The sequence below is a fragment of the Archocentrus centrarchus genome, chromosome 13, assembly GCF_007364275.1.
Source record: "Archocentrus centrarchus isolate MPI-CPG fArcCen1 chromosome 13, fArcCen1, whole genome shotgun sequence".
Lineage (NCBI taxonomy): Eukaryota > Metazoa > Chordata > Actinopteri > Cichliformes > Cichlidae > Archocentrus > Archocentrus centrarchus.
Genome location: NC_044358.1, coordinates 36,786,806 through 36,807,428, shown reverse-complemented (window position 1 = coordinate 36,807,428; position 20,623 = coordinate 36,786,806). Strand labels below are relative to the sequence as shown.

General features: G+C 42.9%; 1 pseudogene; it reads right to left on the bottom strand.

The window, feature by feature from the left end:
• Positions 1 to 286: 286 nt before the first annotated feature.
• Positions 287 to 20,408, bottom strand: LOC115790898 (von Willebrand factor A domain-containing protein 5A-like; annotated as a pseudogene).
• Between the last annotated feature and the right edge of the window lie 215 nt (positions 20,409 to 20,623).

Below are 20,623 nucleotides of genomic sequence, written 5' to 3'. Positions count from 1 at the left end.
AGATTCCCTAATTTCTTTTGGGATCAATAAAGTATCTATCTATCTATCTATCTATCTATCTATCTATCTATCTATCTATCTATCTATCTATCTATCTATCTATCTCTCTCTCTCTCTCTCTCTCTCTCTCTCTCTCTCTCTCTATCTATCTATCTATCTATCTATCTATCTATAAATAACATCGTTATTTACTTATATGGTAGACGGGCTACACATAACTATAAGGGGCAGATAATATGAAACAGCACTGAATCAAAGGCAGTATGGTGAGAGTAGATCTGCTTCTGTTCATCAGTTCCTGAAGGTGAAGCCACGTGAAGAAATCCCTCAGAGCCTCAGAGCTTCTTTCTTCACGCTGCAGCCTAACAGGACATTTCCAGCTTCCACACACTCTGTCACACATGGTGCTAAAACACAAAAACAGAGTGATAAGAATGGCTTTGGGGAGGAAAAGCTTACTATACCATCAAACGGTGTTTAAAATAATAATTTGCTATCATCTTGGTTTCTACCATTCTGAGCACGGAGCCATGATGTAGCCTTCATAGCCAGAAGCTCCCATTCGTCCTTTGCATCCATCTTTAAACCATGAAGCCAGATCAGAGCCAGAATGGTGGCCCACACTTCACTGTTGGCCTAATTCAAACAGTCAAAAATTATCAAATAAAACAGAACACACAAAAAATGACCTTTCTTTGTACAACTAGCAGTAGCAGCTAGTTTAAACAGCTCCCTTGTCACAAGGGGTCACCAAAGCTCTGCATATTTGATGCCCTTCCTGATGCAGCCATGAAGGGATTTGTGTCTACTGCTGGAAATCTGCCATCTCCAACTGTGATAACATAAATAATCTAAAATAATGTGTTGAAATACTTCACAACAACTGCTGAGTGATGAGGGAAATACTTTCTCCTGCTGTGTGGTTACTTAGTAAAAATCAGACTTTGGTGCAGCTCAGTGGTGCTTAAGAGAGAGAGTACCACCAGTACTTTAGCCTCTGATATACATGTTTATTTTCATGCAGCAAGGCAGGCCTACATTTAGTCTGACTTCCTTTTCATTTGTTGTATGTTCTCTTGTCTTTCCATGTGTTTAATTACATCCTGTGTTTTTGTCCAAATCATGCTTTCAAATTTAGTTTACAACACCTCACATGATCATTTTGTTTTATTATTTAAATTGACAACAACCCACCTTTGCAGGCTTTGACTTTTCCACTCCTTGCTGCTCTTTCCCAGTGCAGCAGCCAGAGCTGGATCAAGCAGCCAGCAGCCAGACGCCTCCTGGAGGGAGACTAACTGCAGCAAAGGGTCTCTGGGAGGCTGATCGGGCACAGCAGCTGGTGAAATGAAAATATAATAATATAAAAAACAGACAGAAATAAAAACTGGATCTGATTATGGCGCTAGATGAGAAGACTAAAACTCTACATGATAAACTCCATAAACCACCACACCACAAACTGTGTTACAAATAAAACATTACTTGCTTCATTTGAATATCTGCCAAATATTTAATAATTATATAAAGATCAATACGCAAATCAAATGTTTTCAATTGCTTGAAGACATGAAAGAAAAATAGAAACTGGCAACAAGGTGCTGTTTCTGTCAGCGTAGTGTCCAGAGGCTGGAGGCACTACCTGGAGACAGTACACCAGGAGACGTGGAGGAGGCCGTAGGAGGGCAACAACCCAGCAGCAGGACCGCTACCTCCGCCTTTGTGTAAGCAGGAACAGGAGGAGCACTGCCAGAGCCCTGCAAAATGACCTCCAGCAGGCCACAAATGTGCATGTGTCTGCACAAATGGTTAGAAACTGACTCCATGAGGCTGGTATGAGGGCCCAACCGTCCACAGATGGGGGTTGTGCTCACAGCTCAACACCGTGCAGGATGCTTGGCATTTGCCAAAGAATACCAGGATTGGCAAATTCGCCACTGGTGCCCTGTGCTCTTCACAGATGAAAGCAGGTTCACACTGAGCACATGTGACAGACGTGACAGAGCATGACCGGTTTGGGAGTGGGTCAGTAATGGTGTGGGGTGGCATTTCTTTGGAGGGCCGCACAGCCCTCCATGTGTTCGCCAGAGGTAGCATGACTGCCATTAAGTACCGAGATGAGATCCTCAGACCCCTTGTGAGACCATATGCTGGTGCGGTTGGCCCTGGCCAGGGTCACAAGCTGGAGAGCTGCACCTTGAAGAAGAGCTGCAACGAGCAACACCTTCTTGTCCTGCATGAGGTGGCCATCCAAGCCGGTCCGAGCCTCTTCAAGGGTCCTGCATCTTCCAGTCTGGTTTATGTAGGTCAGTCCGGTCACTCCAGTTGCATCATGCTGAAGATCGTTCCCGTTCGACTACAAAGCGGAGGCAAGACGCTGGACACTCACGCCGTACTGGATGACGGCTCTCAAAGAACCATCCTTCTCCCTCCAGGTATCTTGGTCTGCAGAGACAGGATGAAGTTCTGCCACTCCGCATTATCAGACAAGACGTAATGAAGCTTAATGGAGCATCCATCTCGTTCGAGGTGTGTAATCCCACCGACACTCGGGTGAAATACACCATCTGCCATGCTTTCACGGCAGAAGAGCTCAGTCTAGCAGAGCAGTCCTGCACTGCAGAGTGAGTATCTCTGCAGTGCAGGAGAGGTTTGACTATCTCCATGGGTGCCAGTGCGAGGGTTCAGCAGAGTCCAGCCTTTGCTCCTCATCGGCTTCCGATCACCCCCACCTGATTATTCCTGTACATCCAGTACTGCGAGGGCCCCAGGGAAGCCCCATCGCTGTATGTACCCTGCTGGGTTGGACCATAAAGGGACCGACCAACTTCTTAGAAAGTCCTTCCACTGCGACGTCATGTCTCCATGCAGCGTGCTCGTCTCCAAATCATGAATTACGTCGGTATGTTGAGATGCTGTGGCAAGTCGACACCCAGCCGTTCCGGTCTGAGAAGGAGGTAACACGCTCCAAGCAAGATCAGCTAGCTGTCAAAACACTGGACCAGCGAACTGTCTGTGTCACAGTAGATGGCATAGTCCACAATGCTGCACCTCTACTCTGCAGGCCCAAACTCCATGCACCTCCATCGGCGGTGATGCCTTTGTTACGTGCCACTGAGCGGCGCTTAACCAGCAATCCAGATCTGGCTAAGGTCTACAACGAGGAGATCCATAAACTGGAGAGAGCTGGATACGTTGTCAAGATCAGCAGTGACGAAGCAAGCCAGTCGGAGGAGTCATGGTACATCCCACACCACATTGTTCACCACAACGGGAAGGCCAGGGTGGCGTTCAACGGTTCTTTCCGGTACCAGCAAAACCGCCCTCAACGACATCCTACTTCCTGGACCTAACCTTGGAGCCCCGCTGCTCAGTGTGCTTCTCCGGTTCAGGGAGTATCCAGTGGTCATCAGCGGAGACATCCGTGGGATGTTCCACCAAATCCAGTTACTCCCTGAAGACCAACCACTCCTTCGCTTCCTGTGGCGTGACATGGAGAAGGAGCGCAGCCCAGACATCTACGAATGGTGTGTTCTGCCCTTCGGTACAGCCTGCAGTCCGTGCTGTGCCATATATGCACTGCAACGGCACGTCAAGACCAACTGTACTGGTAACGAAGAGGTCCTGAACTCAGTCAACAATGCTTTCTACGTAGATAACTGCCTTCAGTCTCTCCACACTCCATCACAGGCCAGACAGCTGATTGACAAGATGAGAGTCCTGCTTGCTGCTGGTGGATTCGACATAAGGCAGTGGGCAAGCAACCGACCAGAGGTTATCGATCATCTCCCATCAGAGACAAGGACTGAAGGCTGCGAACTGTGGCTAACGGCAGAGAGAGTGGATCTGCAGGAATCCACCCTAGGTCTACGGTGGCACTGTTCCTCCGACACACTTGGCTACAAGCACCGCCAACCGGTAGCCAACGAGCCTACACTGAGAAATGTGTACAGAGTTCTGGCTTCTCAGTACGACCCACTAGGGTATGTTATTCCCTATACCACTTGTGCTAAGGTCCTGATCCAAGCCCTCTGGAGGCACGAGCAACAGTGGGATGAGCCCATCACCGGAGAACTACTCTCAGTGTGGCAGGCTTGGGAGAGTGAACTTCCCCACCTTCAGCACATCAGCATGCCCCGCCGCTACACTCCACTCAACATAAGCGCTGACCCTTCGAACGTCGACCTACATGTCTCCTGTGACGCCTCGGAGAAAGCTTATGGAGCCGTTGCCTACCTTCGTATGGAAGACGCAGAAGGGCGTCCACATGTGTCATTCGTCATGGCACGATCCCGGGTCGCACCGCGGAAGCAGCTCTCTATGCCTCGTCTGGAGCTCAGTGCTGCGTTGACTGGAGCACAGCTTGCCAAACTGTTACGCTCTGAGCTCACCCTTACCCTGAGGCACACAGTCATGTGGTCAGACTTGACCACAGTGCTCAGTTGGATCCGATCTGATTCAGCTCAGTACAAGGTGTTCGTCAGAACTCGCATAGCTGAAATCCAAGAGTACACCGATGCCAGCGACTGGAGGTACATTCCTTCCGTCCAGAACCCGGCCGACGACATCACTCGGGGGAAGGCACTGCATCAGCTGGCTCCACCAACCCGTTGTAATGATGGGCCCGCCTTTTTGTACGACTCTCCTAGCCATTGGCCACATAATTTGGTGGCGAGAGTGTAAGAAACAGAGGAGCTCAGGAAGTCCACGTTCTGTGGCCAACTTACAGTCCCTGATACCTGTCCTGATCCACTGCAGTACGACACCTGGTCTAACCTAGTAGACGCTACATACCGGTCTCAACACGGGGCGGCAGCGGCCCCCATGTCTGCTTCTGCTCGCATAGACACAGAGGTAGCTCTCCTGAAGTGAGCGCAAGCAGACAGCTTCTCTGAAGAACTCAGCGCTCTACAGCACGACTGTCCGATTCGACCTAGTAGTCACTTCATATCACTCTCACCAGAGTACGACCCCATTCTTGGTCTCATCAGAGTGGGAGGCTGCCTCCATAAAGCTGATGATCTACCTGAAGACTCGATTCATCCCGTTGTCCTTGCACCAGATCATCCCATCACACAGCTTCTGGTGAAGGACTACAACAATCGTCTCCGACACTCCGGTCCCAAGAGAGAGTCTTCGCGGAGATCAGGAGGTCGTACTGGATCCTCAGAGGCCGCTAAGCCATCAGGAAGCATCAGCAATACTGTGTCGAGTGCTGCAGATGGCGAAGCAAGCCTACAATCCCCAAGATGGCCGACCTACCTGCTGCGTGCCTCCAACTCAACAAACTCCCTTTCTGGTCTACCGGAGCGGACTGCTTCGGCCCGTACGCGGACAAGATAGGAAGGCAAGAGAAGCATTGGGACATTGTGTTCAAATGCCTCACGTCCTGCTGCATCCATCTCGACTTGATGCTGAGTATGGACACGGATTCCTTTCTCCTTGCCCTCCGTTGCTTCATAGCGCACCGGGGCAAGCCCTACGAGATACTCTGTGACAGAGGCACCAATTTTCGTGGCGGCAAGAAGGAGCTCCAGCAAGCTCTTGAAGCTCTTGAGCTATTGCTCAAGGAACAGTTGGCCAAACAGTGCATCCTGTTAAGATTCAACCCCCCTCTCGCTCCACACTTCGGGGGAGCGTGGGAGAGGGAGATTAAATCGGTTAAGATCTCCCTCCAGACCATCCTGAAGGACCAAGTCCTCCCAGAGGAGGTCCTAATGACTGTGCTCACTGAAGTTGAGGGTATCCTCAACTCTAAGCCCCTTGGTTACGCATCCTCTGACTTGGCCGATCCTGACCCGATTACCCCGAATCTCCTCCTCATGGGGCGGCGAGATGCTTCGCTACCACAGGCAGTCTACGGTTCCAGTGACCTGCTGAAATGACGTAGATGGAGACACAGTCAGGTGCTTGCCGACCACTTCTGGAGTCACTTCACCCGCAGGTACCTACCTGGTCTACAGCCCTGCCAGAAGTGGAGAACTACTACACCAGACTTGGCGGTGGGCACTGTCGTCATGGTGCTCAATGGTGGTCAGCTCCAGCGAGCGCTGTGGCCTGTCGGGCAAGGTACGCACTGCAGAGGTGGACATCAAGGGCAACCTCTACACCCGTCCTGTCGCCAAGTTAGTCGAGCTTCCTGAAATGCCTGATGACGGAGACCCCAGCGCACAATAATCCAGCAGAGATTTTCCTGTTCTACGTATTCTCTCCACGAATCCGGGGGCGGCTGTGGAAAACTCCCTGCTGGAGTCAGCGTCATAACGCCAGAGACGTCAGTGGTGATGTACCCACGCACTTGTGTGCTCTCATGACTTTGAGGTTACTTAGCTAGCAGACACTTGCCGTGCCGCTCCTGCATTTCGCCATAATGGCAGTATCGTTGTGTGTACGTGTGCGTTGATGACGATGCAAGTGCATCAGTTTTGTCTGTATTCATGTTGTATTTCATCCGCTGGCTGTTGGCTACATGCTGTTTAGTCTGTTAACCCTGTAACTTTGGTCTACCGCGAGCTCTAGTTCACTCCAATGGGGAAATGTCTAAGTCTTAAATGGCTCGCTAAACGCTTATTTCTTGGGTTGTAGCTGCATTAATAGTCGGGTTTGGGAGTACCTAAATAGTATTTCCGACCTGTGGTGTTATTTCCACCGTTCTGTAAGTGTTTGAGGCAGTAATTTAGCTTCTAAATGTTGTATTGGCCGTAAGTACGGTTCTGTGCATTGCCATGGGAACGGTTTGTCTTTCTAAGCTTTCCAGTGGCAACACCGCTTTGCTATTTGTGGTTTCAAAGCACCATCTTTTGGTCACCAAGTGTATTGTGCTTGAATTTCCCTACGGGTGCCTAGTCTTCACCTATATTGTTCTGCCATTACTTGCCACTTGCAGTAATTTAGTTTCTCTGCCACATTAATGTTACTAGGTGCAACTGTATACCGTATGTATGTATACCGTGTAATGTGACTCAATGTGTATATTCTGCATAATTTAGCATAATGTAGAACGTGGTTGTATAGTTTCTAATTACCTTTCTGTATACTTTTACTTCACAGAGACCACACACACACACACACCTGTATTCTGGCACCCACACTTGGATCTTTATTCACCATACATTGAATGTGTATGCAACAGTTCAATGAAGAATCCAACTTTGATGCTTGTCTGTCAATAAATCTCTCAATATCACCTGAAGTCGCAGCTGTTCTCTGACCGGAGCACATAGCCAGTCGGGGGGGGCGACCAGCCATCTACGCAATATAGCTCATGTGCAGTAATCTGTTTCTTAAAAATCCTACAAAAAAATTCTATAACTGTATATACATCCAATTTTTAAAAATAATTTTAAATATATGAAACAATGTATAAAGTGAACTTTTCCCTCAAAATCTGTCTGTCAGTGTTGCATCCTCATATTTTCATAACCCTCACTAAATCAAGAAATTGCTTGGTCAACTATGTCCCTGAGGACCCCCTTTAATCTGTGCTGAATGCAACACAACCACGCACGCTCAAGTTTGACATATTTTTGTCATAGTTTTGAAAAAACTATTCCTACAGTCACAGCTGGAACATGTCACACCGTCTTCCACTTATGATCATTTTCTTTAACAGCAGGGACTGAATTTAGGTAGTTTAGTGAGGTCATTGGGACAGCTAGCAAGTTACAGTGTACAATGCACTTTTTGTCAGAACATACACGCTCCTGTGTCAACTCCATCAGACGTCGATTCCATCAGTTCCTATGCCTGACGGAGTTAACAAATCCACAACCTCTTAATATGCTAATATAATATTATTTGTGAAACATATTATAGGATTAAAATGTAGGATTAAGGATTAAAAAAATATATAAATGAATCATTCAACTGATTTTCCATCACAACTATTAATCAAAACTAAATCCATACCGTTACTTGGCTTTACCGTTATAACATCTGATCAGTCTGATTCTTCTGTTTTCAAGTCCAAACTCTGTTATTTCAGAACTTTCAGCTCTCTGTTATTCTGTCAGTAAAGTTTCCCCACCTGCTTCTGTCCTCTCCTCTGATTGGTTCTTGCAGTATTTATACAACCTTGATCATCATCCTTGATTTGCCAGATTGCCTAGTTTCCATTGTTCTCTATTAATTTTTAAATTATTTACTAAATTATAAAATCAATTTTACACAAAATGAATCACAGCCAGATGATGAGCCTGGCATCAAATGTAGGGAAAATTAGATCTTTCATATGTTTTGTTTTGCTCAGTAAGTTTCTGGCTCCTGAGGTTATTACAGTGACTTGCAAATGATCAAAAATAGTATTACAGTGAACCCTCGTTTATCGCGGGGGTTACGTTCCAAAAATAACAGGCGATAGGCGAAATCCGCGAAGTAGTCAGCTTTATTTTTTACAATTATTATACAGTACTATAGATGGAAACCAAAGATCAAAACCTGTTTTCAAGCCTAACACATTCTGTGCTGGACAGAGACGAGGGACGGAGGAGATTGATTGACAGCCAATCAGGACGCAGAACACGATGCACATTCATACACTGTTAAAAAAAAAATGAAAAAAAAAAAAAGCATAAAAAACTGCACTAAAAAAATCCGTGAAACAGCGAGGCCACGAGAGGTGAAGCGCGTTATAACGACTGTATACATAAAAAATGTCTTCACTTACAGCCTAATGATACAGCCCATTACAGCAAACGCTGCAGCTACTGTACATACAGTAATGTCACTCAGCATAGGCCACTGTGTTTACACACACATATATACACATACACACACACACACACACACACACATTTTGTACTGAAATAGAAGTACAAGTGCTTGCGTGCGTCTTTATTTGTATTTCTTTACTTAAGTAAAAAACACTTCATGTAACCTGTAACTCTCAGCATGAACACAGCCTCTGAGCACCAGTCCAACACACAGCTTTACTGTAAATACATTACGGCAAACTGATCTGTTTTTATACAATCTTTCAATTACACAAAGTTAGCATACATCCACTTGTTTTGCAGTCCTTACCTTTAAATTTAACATCTCTTATTCCTCTTCTGCTCTTTTTCTCCATCTCTGAGGGAACTTCTCTCTCATTGTTTGCTCTCCCTGGAAATACAGCAGCTCTTCTTTTAGCTAGCAGACACATTGTGTGACAAACTGCAGACACTTTGTCTGTTTGCTGATATTTGAGCATAAACGTTGCATTTAAAATTACGTGCTACAGTTACTTCATTTGTTTTCGCTATTTAAGATGCTGACGTACCGCGAGCGCAACGGACATCTGCCCTCGGTCCGGCGCACTGTAACCCCTGATTATAGCGCTATAGATGATATATAAATTATATGGGTTTGCCTTGTTAGGGATTATATTTTACTCAATGAATAAAGGACAAATGTTTAAAGGTAAACTCCAGTAAATTAATTAATAACTGTGGATCAACCAAATAATAAACAAATGAATAATACATTAGACAGAGAGCAACAGATCAGAAAGTACTAGACTAACTTCTCTGTCTCAGTGCATCTTATTTTGAGGTTCGGCCACAAGGACGTATAATTAAAGCATCAGGAGAGAAGAGGCTCCATTACTGAGGAATCTGGGCCATGAAAAACCAGCTTGAACAAGACTGAATGACGAAGGTCAACTCGTAGCGCCCAGAGATTGTTTATGTTTAGATAAGAGGCTGTATAAAAATGTTATGTTTAGACAGGAACACGGGCTCAGAGAGAGAGAGAGAGAGAGAGCACACACAGGCCTGCTGTCTCCTTCGGTCCCACATATACATGTGTGATTTTTCTGATTCTTTAATATATTAAATGTCTTACTTTTTTCATTAAAGTGTTTCAGGTGTCTTCCTTCATAAACAATCTGTTTACCTGTCATTGTCTGTCATTTTCGATATTTAAGATGCTGAAGTACCGCGAGCGCAACGGACATCTGCCCTCGATCCGGCGCACTGTAACCCCTGATTTTATTTTGATTTATTTTTTAAATTATTTACTAAATTATAAAATCAATTTTACACAAAATGAATCACAGCCAGATGATGAGCCTGGCATCACAATGTAGGGAAAATTAGATCTTTCATATGTTTTGTTTTGCTCAATATGTTTCTGGCTCCTGAGGTTATTACAGTGACTTGCAAATCATCCAAAATAGTTTATACATAAAACATGAACGTCTTCACTTACAGCCTAATGATACAGCCCATTACAGCAACTATCACAGCAAACACTGCAGCTATTGTACATACAGTATTTCACATTTAACATTTCAAATAAGTAGAAACTGAAATTTGTTGGTTTGCTTCTATTTATGTTTAGAAACACAAACATTTGCTGTACTGTCATTTAGATTTTACTTACTGGGCAAGGAATCATTCATTTCCATGGAACTACCAACTGTGATGATGAGGGGAAAACAAAAAAAAAAATCAGATCAAAACATTTCATTTCTTAAAAAGAACTACAACATTTACCTTTTAATAAGTTAGAGTGAAATACAAATACAACACAAATTCTATAAAGAGCATTTAAAATATGAGATGTTCATCAGTCTGGTTGTTCTGTTTCATGTTATAACTCTACAGTCATTTCAGATCTTGTTACTTTCACCTCTCTGACACCTCTGCCACTAAAGTTTCCTCACCTGCTTCTCTTCTCTGATTGGTCACACTTAACATTTCAAATAAGTAAAAACAGAAACTTGCTGGCTTACTTCTGTTTATTTGATAGCAGTGCACAGATGTGTAGATGTGTGTTACACTGTCATTCAGCTTTTACTTACATAAGTATAATGCCTTGGGTATTCTCAAGGAGGCATAACCTATGATGTAAAAGAAAAAAAAGGAGTCAGGACATTTTATAAGAATTTTTTTTACAAATATATTTTTGAGGGCATATTATGGATGTACAAACACAACACAAACAAGACACACGACTACCAACAGTGTTGTAGTGGTTGTTCTGTTTCATGTTCTAACTCTTCACTCATATCAGATCTTGTTGCTCTCACCTCTCTGACATGATTGACACTAAAGTTTCCTCACCTGCACCTCTCCTCTGATTGGTCCCTGCTGGATTTATATTCTGCTCTTAAGTTATCATTGTACTCCTTTCATTCATGTTCAATTATCTTTATCTTTAAGCTGTGACTGACAGTTTTAGTTTTTCCTCTTGAAACAAACTCACAGGGTGTTGGAATATTTCTGCGCACAAGAGGTCCTTGAATCACTTTGCTGTTGTCTTTGTTGACGGCAATGAAGGCGGTGAAAGAACTGCTCACTCCTGATTGGACACTGAGTTTCACCACCTTCTCCTTCACTCCTCCATCCTGCTGTCCTCTGTGCTCTCTCTCCTCCATCTCCAGGGAGCGAATAAGAGTCCGAGCACCCAACCTGTGGACTGTTAATCTGGAGATGAAGGAAAACATTACAGAGTCATAATGTTTGTCATTTTTCTCACATTAGTTTGTCAGTAACTTGCATCTATTTTTATTCTATTCGATCCTTTTCAGGGTTTTACCATTGCCTCTGGCACCACAACAGATTTTTCCATATGCTGGGAAAATGCGCACAATATTTGGACATGACTCCTAACAATGGCTCTTTGATTTCACACAAGCTTAATTATTTGAAAGCAGACTGAGACTACTCATTTTTAATGTTGTCATCAGTAATGACATACTGATACCACTAATCCAAGTATGAAAAAATATGATTTAGAAACAGTGACTGCACTGAAACATGTTTAAGAGTAGATAAAAAGCATTAGGTGTGTGTTATTAACAAACTGTTTTGATATTTTAAACCCAACACCTGTAATCTCATGATTCAAAGAACAACGCTGCTTGTATTAAATGATTTTACCCAGTGTCTGCTGCAGGTTTGAGACTGAAGTGCAGCTGGTTCTCAGAGGGATGACCTGCCAGGCTGTACTTCACTGTCACACAGCCCTCTGCTGCCTCTGAGCTCTGAGACAGAATTACAGTGTTTGAAGTCATGTTAATGACTGTCATCAAATACCTAAACAACAACATGACGGTGCTGCTCCTACCTGTTCAGTGAGCTGGGCATAATCAGTGACCTCTGGCCCTGGAAAAGTGCTGTGATTGGTGGAGAGAGGACAGTGACAGACACTTCCTTTGGTAAATCCCATGTGACTGAGATGTCGACCACAGTCGGCTGCAGAGCAAATTGCAGCGACTGCATCACCTGAAAAATAAAGAAAAACTCTACAAATATACACAAACAGCTGGAACAGACATTTTACTCACTGCAGGTCTGATCTCAAATACATATCTGCTGCTGCTGCAGTGTTTCACCTCACTTCTAATTGTGTTTAATGTCTTACTTTTGGTTGCATCCTGTCAGTCCCTGTGATGAACTGAGCGTGACCTCCTCCTTCTTTGGCCATCCCATTGATGAGAGCAGAGCTGGCCCCTTCCCCAATCCCAAAAGAGAAACACCTGCAGTACAACAGTTTTCTTTAAGTACACTGAGGACATGTTGGACATCCTGGGAATTGTGTAGATATAGTTGTGTGTTTGTGGTTCCACCTGTGAGAATCTGAATTCTCCTTCACCAGATCTATCACTTCTTTGGTGTTCCCCACCTCTCCATCAGTAAAGACAAACAGCTGAGGGGAGAGTTGGTACATAAGGGACAGAACATCAGACCCAGAAACACACAGTTTGTGCTGAGAGCTGAGTTAGCCCTGCGACAAGCTGGCAACCTATACAGGGTGTACACTGTCTCTTGCTGTATAGCAGCTGGGATGGGCTCGAGCCCCCCTGTGACCCTGAAAAGGATGAGCAGAAGAGAATGTGTTACCTGTCTAGGCTGATTGGGAATGCAGGGCTGGCTGTAAATATGTTTGAGGGGCTGCAGGATCTCCGTTCCACCCAGATCAGCCTCGATCTGCTCAACTTTCTTCAGAGCCTCCTTCATGGTCTTCTGGCTGTACTCCACACTCTTACTGCCATCACACAAACATGCACCAAAACACACATGCAGATAATTTACCAAAGACAGCAGGAGACTTCTTGAGCTGACTGATATGAGGGAGAGACTTACGGGAAGATGTGTTCATAACTGAACCCAAAACTGTAAATATTGAAATAGCAGCCCATTGGTAAACTCTTCAACAGGAGCAGCAGAGTATCCTTAAGAGAAGAGGGAAAACATGGTGAGACCACTGTGTGAGAGGGTCACTGAAAGACTTTATGATTGTAATAATTTATTATGGATACCCTGGCACTGCTGATGCGACTTTCCTGCTCCTCGCTGTAATCGTTAGCATAGCTCATACTTCCAGATCGATCCACTAAGAACACAAACTCTCCACATGAAGCCAATGAAGACATCACAGACTGGGGGAACTCGGGATACAGGCTCACCATCACCACTGGATCACCCATCAGAGTGCCTGAAACACATGACATGGATGAAAAAAATTTTCAGTTTCACATTTTATAATCAATTCCAACACAATAAAGCTCCCGGTTGAAGAATGGAAATCACCAAGTTTTATATGCAAACTAATTATTTCATTAATTTTCACTGACCTGCCTCAGCAGAGGCCTGTCCTGCCTCCACCACAGCAGTGGGCTGGTGGGCATCTTTGTAATAAATCAGCAGTTCAACATCTCTGTCAAACTTGTGTCCTGCAGCCAACTTGACCTGCAGACCACAAACACATTCATATTTAGTTCTCAGTAATCAGTAACAACCACACACAGCAGACACATCAACGCTCTACCTACCGTGGCCTGGGTTTGATCAGTGATGAGGTACTGGAGAGGGTCCAGGGAGCAGTTAGACTCTACTTTAGAGACTGGACGAGGAGAGGACACTCGGGCAGAGAAAGACAGACTGTAGGGCACCAGAGAGGCTGGAACAGAAGTCACCTGGACACCTGCACCTTCACTACCTGCACACAACATCAGGTTAGAAATGCTGTAAATATTGAGGCATTACACACTCAAACCATTTTACCTGAGAAGAACCTGTGGTCCACATGATGCTGGAGCTCAAACAAGGAAAATAAGACTTTTGTTCAGGAAACATAAATAGTCCTGCAAAAGCTTTTGTTCTTTTCTTTATTTCCATGACTTTATCCTATAAATGGCATTATGACAAGTATTGGTACAATAAGGTAAACCTAATAAAAACCAAACAGTGAGTGTGAATTAGTTTATTGTCAAGGATTTTACACTAGTGAGAGGTTTACTTCTTTTATGTGACTTTCATAAACTTCTTTATGATCTAACTTGTAGTGAAATAAGGAAACCCCATATAAAATTTGGTTTACTGTCATTTAGTTAACACATTTTGATGATATAAAATCGTAACAGGGAGAGTCAGTGTTTTCCCACAAACACTGACCTGTAAAAAACCAAGTACACCCCATGATTTAAGAGCTCGTACAGCCACCTTTAGCAGCAGTAACTCAAAGTAACTGCTGTCTGTATCTGTCTCTGATGTCATTGTGGAGGAATTTTGGTCAATTCATCTTACAACATTTTTTTCATTTCATTGAGGTTTTCACATATTTGCTTATTCGCAGCTCTCTTCAGGTCCAGCCACAGATTTCAGTCAGGTTGAGGTCTAGACTTTGACCGGGCCATTGCAGCACCTTGATTTGTTTCTTTTCCAGCCACTCAGCTGTAAACTTGCTGCTGTGCTTGGGATCACTGTCCTGTAGCATGAACCAGTTTGGGGAGGTTTTAGCTGTCGGACAGATGGCCTCACATTTCACTCCAGAATACTCTGGCATACAGAAGAGCTCATGGCTGATTCAAGGACTCCATGGTGCTAAGGTCGAGTGGCTGCAAAACAAACCTAAATCATCACTCCTCCACCACCATGCTTGACTGTATGAGGTGTGTGCTGATAAGTTGTGTTTGGTTTTCTGCAAAAGTGACACTGTGCATTATTGTCAAATATCTCCATTTTGGGGCCTGTCAGTCCAAAAGACTTTGTTCTAGAAGTCTTGTGGTTTCCTCAGATGCAACTTTGCAAACCTAACCTCTGCTGTTATGTTCTTTTTAGAAAGATGTTGTCTCCTGCAACTCTGACAAAAAAGCCATACTTGTTGAATCTTTTTCTAATTAAACTGTCATGAACTTTAACATTTAATATGTTAACTGAGGCTGGTAGAGTCTGAGATGTAGCTCAAGGGTTTCTTTTTTTTCAGTTTCCCTGAGAGTTAAGTACTTCTTCTGGTTCTGTGTTCACCCCTGAGTTTGAAGATTTTCTTTTTTTTACATTTTGTGTTCCATCAGTGATGTGAAGGTTGGTTTAAGACTTTCCCTGGTGTAGCTTAAGGATTTCTGGTCCAAATATTTTGAAGTTTTCCTACCCTGAGGTTGGTATCGAGGGTTGAGCACAGCAGGCAGACAGAACCTCAGCCCATCATCAGCCTGCACAGCCAGCTCAGTGACGTACTCCAACCTGATGGAGGCGCTCTCTCCTGGAGGCAGACTGCCCACACTCAGAGAGAATATATCTGGACTCTGCTCACTCTCCTCCAATAGGAAGGCCTGCTGACCGCAGCTCAGAGCATCATCATACTCCTCACGAGCCTGAAGGACGGAGACACATGTCAGTATCATTCACTGTGTTTATTGTTGTCTTTAATCTTACTTATAATGAGGTCATATTTACTGTCCAGCTCACCTCCTGTTTCTCCTTCACCTCAGCTACAATCTGTGTCTGTCCAATCTTAGCACTGAAATGACAGACAGCAGCATCTCCAGGCAGAGGGAAGACAAAAACAGCCTCTAATGGTTTGTCCTCCTTGTTCTCGTAGTTCAGAGTGGAGACCACTGTAGCCACATGGTCCCTCACCTCCAGCTCCACCTCAATGCTCTTCAGAGGAACTGACAGAGAAACAGAATTATGACAAATACACAGACCATACAGCAAGATATTATTATGTGCCATTACAACAAAAAAATATATGTAAATAGACTAGTTCTTATATAGCGCTTTTCCACTCTGAGCACTCAAAGTGCTTATGCAACACGTTTACATTCACACTCATTCACACTAGCACTTCGCTGTGTAACTAAGCTAAGTGCTTTTATTGTCTAACATTCACAGACATTCATACTCCAACACTTGTGTCAGAGAGCAACTTGGGGTTCAGTATCTTGCCCAAGGATACTTTGTCACGCAGCCTGGAGCAGCCAGGAATTGAACCGCCAACCTTCTGATAGCTGCAGAGAAAACAGAAGTCTCTTTGTTTTCTATCAGTACCTGGTTCCTTCTCCAGAGTTAGCAGACCGCAGCAGTTCATCATCGTACCTGTGAAACAAGAACATTTGAGCTCTTAATGTTGGAATTTTACTACTGTGTTTTCTGGGTATTCCTTAGTGTAGTGACTCAACACCTGTTTTGCCACTACAAAATTAAAGTAGGGAGTACTGCACTGTTGAGTTGCTTTTGAATTAACCAGCAAATGATTCAGTTTCCAAACATTGTTCCATTGATCATTTATTTACATGTTTCAATAATCCAGCTACTCCAAGGCTTCCATACAAGGCAAGACAAAACACATGGACATGCAGAAAAAAAGCGGTCAAAAAAAAAAAAAAAAAAAAACCCACACTCTCCCTGCTCAATGATTCTCCGTGCAACCACACCAGAGACCAGGTGAATATATTTCATACTCATTCATTAAACATCACCATTCCTAATCCAAGGAATGCACATGCAACACCACGTGGCTACCTAACACCATTAACTGCATATGGCTTCTATACTTGTAATAATAATAATAATAAAAATATTTATTGTTGTAATTTATAAATATTTACACGTGAATTTCTTCACGATGTTTTCATTCTGATTATGATGACGTCAGTGAGTGTGACCTGAGGGGTCTACTAGGAACGAAGCTTCTTCGGCACAAAATGATCCCTGTGAGTGCTGCCTACTCTAATCAGAGACATTATCAGGTGATGATGATAAAAACGTATTTTAAAACGTATTTAAAAATGTATTTTAAAAAAATTAGGACACAGAGCGGTAAAATAAACATTTTACTTCGAGTTAATTATTTTACTCGAAGGTGCTGCTGATTATTTCTAAGGTGGCGGCTGCACATCAGAGCTCTGAAACTTTTTTGGTTTTTTTTGCTTTTTTTATTGATATACCATATTTGACCCCCTTCCAGGTAAAAGTATCTATATGAAGAGATTTAGACAGCAACCAGTTATGTATTTCCTTCCAAAAGTTGCATACAACCTGGCACTCAAAAAAACAGATGTTCTGTTGATTCCAACAATGATTTACAAAAATAACAATTCTCCATTTCAAATTTGAATATTCTTTTAATAAATTCCTGCGAAGGATAAATTTCATTTAAAATTTTAAAATGGATTTCTTTGACTTCAGGAAGGATTGGAAATTTCAGGAATTTAGTTCTGATGGATCGAATTTCTTGTTTGTTAAAGTTTTTTAAATGATGTGTTCTTTTAGAAGATCCAGGATAGATCTCATCAATTAAAAGTTTTCTCAAAAATAGGTTATTACATTTTTTCTCTACAAAGTTTATGCCATTGATGAACACTTTATTTAATCTGGGGGTTGGGGTCTGATCTAAGTTGTTTCTAATTAGATTAATCATTGCAGCTGGAATATTGTCAACTACACTTCTGTAGTCATCAGGGCTACAGACTATTTTATATTTGTCACTAAATTTGTCATACTTTAATAGATCCCCCTTATCATTTTACAGATGAACAATTGACCAAATTTGTTTTTCCATCCATCCTTCCATGAATATTGACTTTCTTCTCCTTAGAATCACCCTATTGTTCCACAGTGGAACATTGTGTGGACTAAAGTTATGTTTGTAAATCATTTTCCAGTAAAACAGAACTTGTTGATGGAAGGCAGAAAGTTTCACTGGTAATTTAGAAACCTCAAAGTCACATTTCAAAAGAAAATCTATGCCACCTAATTTTTTAAAGACAAAGTTGGGTAAAGAGAACCAAATATCCTCGCTGCATTTTAAAAAGGACTGCAGCCATCTTAACTTAAGTACACCATTTATAGTTTCAAAGTCAATTGCTTTTATTCCTCCTTCCTCAAAACCTTTGATCATGTCAGCTTTTCTAATATAATGATGTTTATTTCTCCAAATGAAGTTAAAAATGAGGGAGTTTATTTCTTTTATGGTTTTTGTGGAAAGGGGTAAAGAGTACGTGGGGTATATTAGTCTGGAAATAAGTTCAATTTTTGTCAATAACGAAGAGTGTTAAGTCTCTTTGCAGCCAGTTATTTAGGATTCGTCTGGATTTTTCAATTGGCTTCTGGATGTTTTTTCTGTAACTAGATTTAGAATCTTTGGACACCAATATACCTAAGTACCGAACCTCCTTTTTCACTGGAATATTGTATAACACATCTTCAAAACTATCATGAATACTTAGGAGTTCAGATTTTTTAAGGTTAAGAGTTAGGCCTGAGACCCGGGAGAATGATTCCACCACCTGAAGAGCAACTGGTATTTGTTCTTTATTTTTCAAAAATAGTGTTGTGTCATCAGCTAATTGCCTAATAACTATTTTTCTTTCATCAAAAGTAATGCCTTCAATTTCCGAGTTTCTCAGACTGATGGACAGCAGCTCAGCAACCATAATGAACAATAGTGGAGACAAACTGCACCCTTGTCTTATTCCTCTCCCTATATTAAATCTTGGGCCTGTGCCTTCAGGAAGGGAGACACAACTATTGATATCTGTGTGTAACATCTTAATTATATCCAAAACATAGTGCATAGAATATTCTAATGTCTTATAAATGAAGGGATGCTCAACTGGGTCAAAGGCTTTTTGAAAATCAAGGAATAAAATATAAGCGTTATCTTTCACGAGATCTTTGTAATCTAAAAGATCTAAAACTAATCTAATATTAGAGCTCTGAAACTCTAAACTGGATCCACTTGATGTTTAAATGTCACTGTCCCGCTGCCTGATACAGGAGACGAGGAAACTTTTGTTTTTAGGCAGATCAGAGTGAAATGAATCTTACTGATCAAACAGGTGTGCTTGGTCTGTGTTTGTGTTCTTGTAGTTAAAATTCCAGCTGTGCAAAACAGACTCAGCAGCAGAACAGCAGTGGAGTTAGTGAGGCGCGGCTTAATGACCTGCGCAGATAAAACGTGTTCCCCCCCGCACAGAATCTATACTGTAAATTAGAGAAACAGTGGAAACGTGGCGCTTCACCTGATCTTAAACTGCAGCTCTGAATGTGACCTGCTCCTGATCAGGTTATGTCAGTATTTCTGTGGGGCGTGAACGACCCGGGAGAAAAGTCACGCGGAACAAATTCTCAACTCAACTTTATTTATAAAACACTTTAAAATCAGTGCCATTGGCCAAAGTGGTGTACACAAGGAAAAACAAACAGGTTTAAAGTACATATAAAAACCACACGAAGTAAAACATAACATTAATAAAAACATACACATAGGTTAGAGCAATAAAACAATAAGAGTCAACATGTTGAACATCGGATTAATTCTCACGGCGGAAAAAGGAAATAAGCAGGTCCGTTAGCTTAACGACTACAGGGAGATTCTCCGTCACCGTCTGTAGTGAAGCCGCTTCGCTATCAAGGGGGAACCCCACCCCAGGACCTCGCTTCCCGCGGGGCAGGAAAAGATTCATCCGGCTAAGTGGGGCATGGTGGAAAATTTTGAGAACCTTTGGGTTACCACAGAGAGCCACTTCTGACAGTTTAGACTTTAAACTCGACATAGCTCACTGAGCCTTAATGTGGCTTCGTAATACAGGCCTCAGGTTTATTTATTTATTTTTTACCACCAGCGCGTCCCACCCTGACTTTCACTTTCACTGTTGTAGCCCCACAGACCGTTTATTGTATCTCAGTATTGACATTTAAAGACAGTTCGTACTGAACTTCAGGGTAACAGCACCCAGATTGCCGTCTTTAAGTTTTCAGGTTTGCATGTCAGTGCGCAGTGATATGATTCTGAGCAGTGAGTGATTGGGCTGCTTGAAGACATGCACGGTAGGAGCTTACCTCTGAGGACAGACTGATGTGTCCGCGACAGTTTCACCTCCTCTTCTAAATATGAGAGAAATTCCGCTAAACACGAAGTATTGTCGCTCACCGAGACGACACGGGTATCCTTGATTTTCTTATGAGAGAGCACCGGATATGTGGGACACCGCCCACCCCCAGATCCCAGATAAGTGTAACGGTGTGAACGTGAATCTAAATCTGAATTTTTACAGTATTGTTAGCAGAGACAAGATGCACAGAGATCCTGGCATGGAAGCCTAGACTTTACCGACGATCATTACGGAGGAACAAAAACACACCAGCCATTAGTTTTCCCAGACTTGAACCAACTTCCCGCGAGAGGGAAAACTTTATTCACGCCCACCAGTGTATACCACATGTCAAAAACAACACGCCTCATTGGCTGTCGGCGTCCTCTGCCACATTAGTATTTAACACAAATAATTTGTCTGTAGACAACAGGAAACAAACATGTCTTTTGCACAATTGAGAGCATATCTGCCAACAAGTATAAATAAAAGTGCGAAAAAATGTAGAGGTATTAAACTTTAAAAGAAATTTAAATAAAT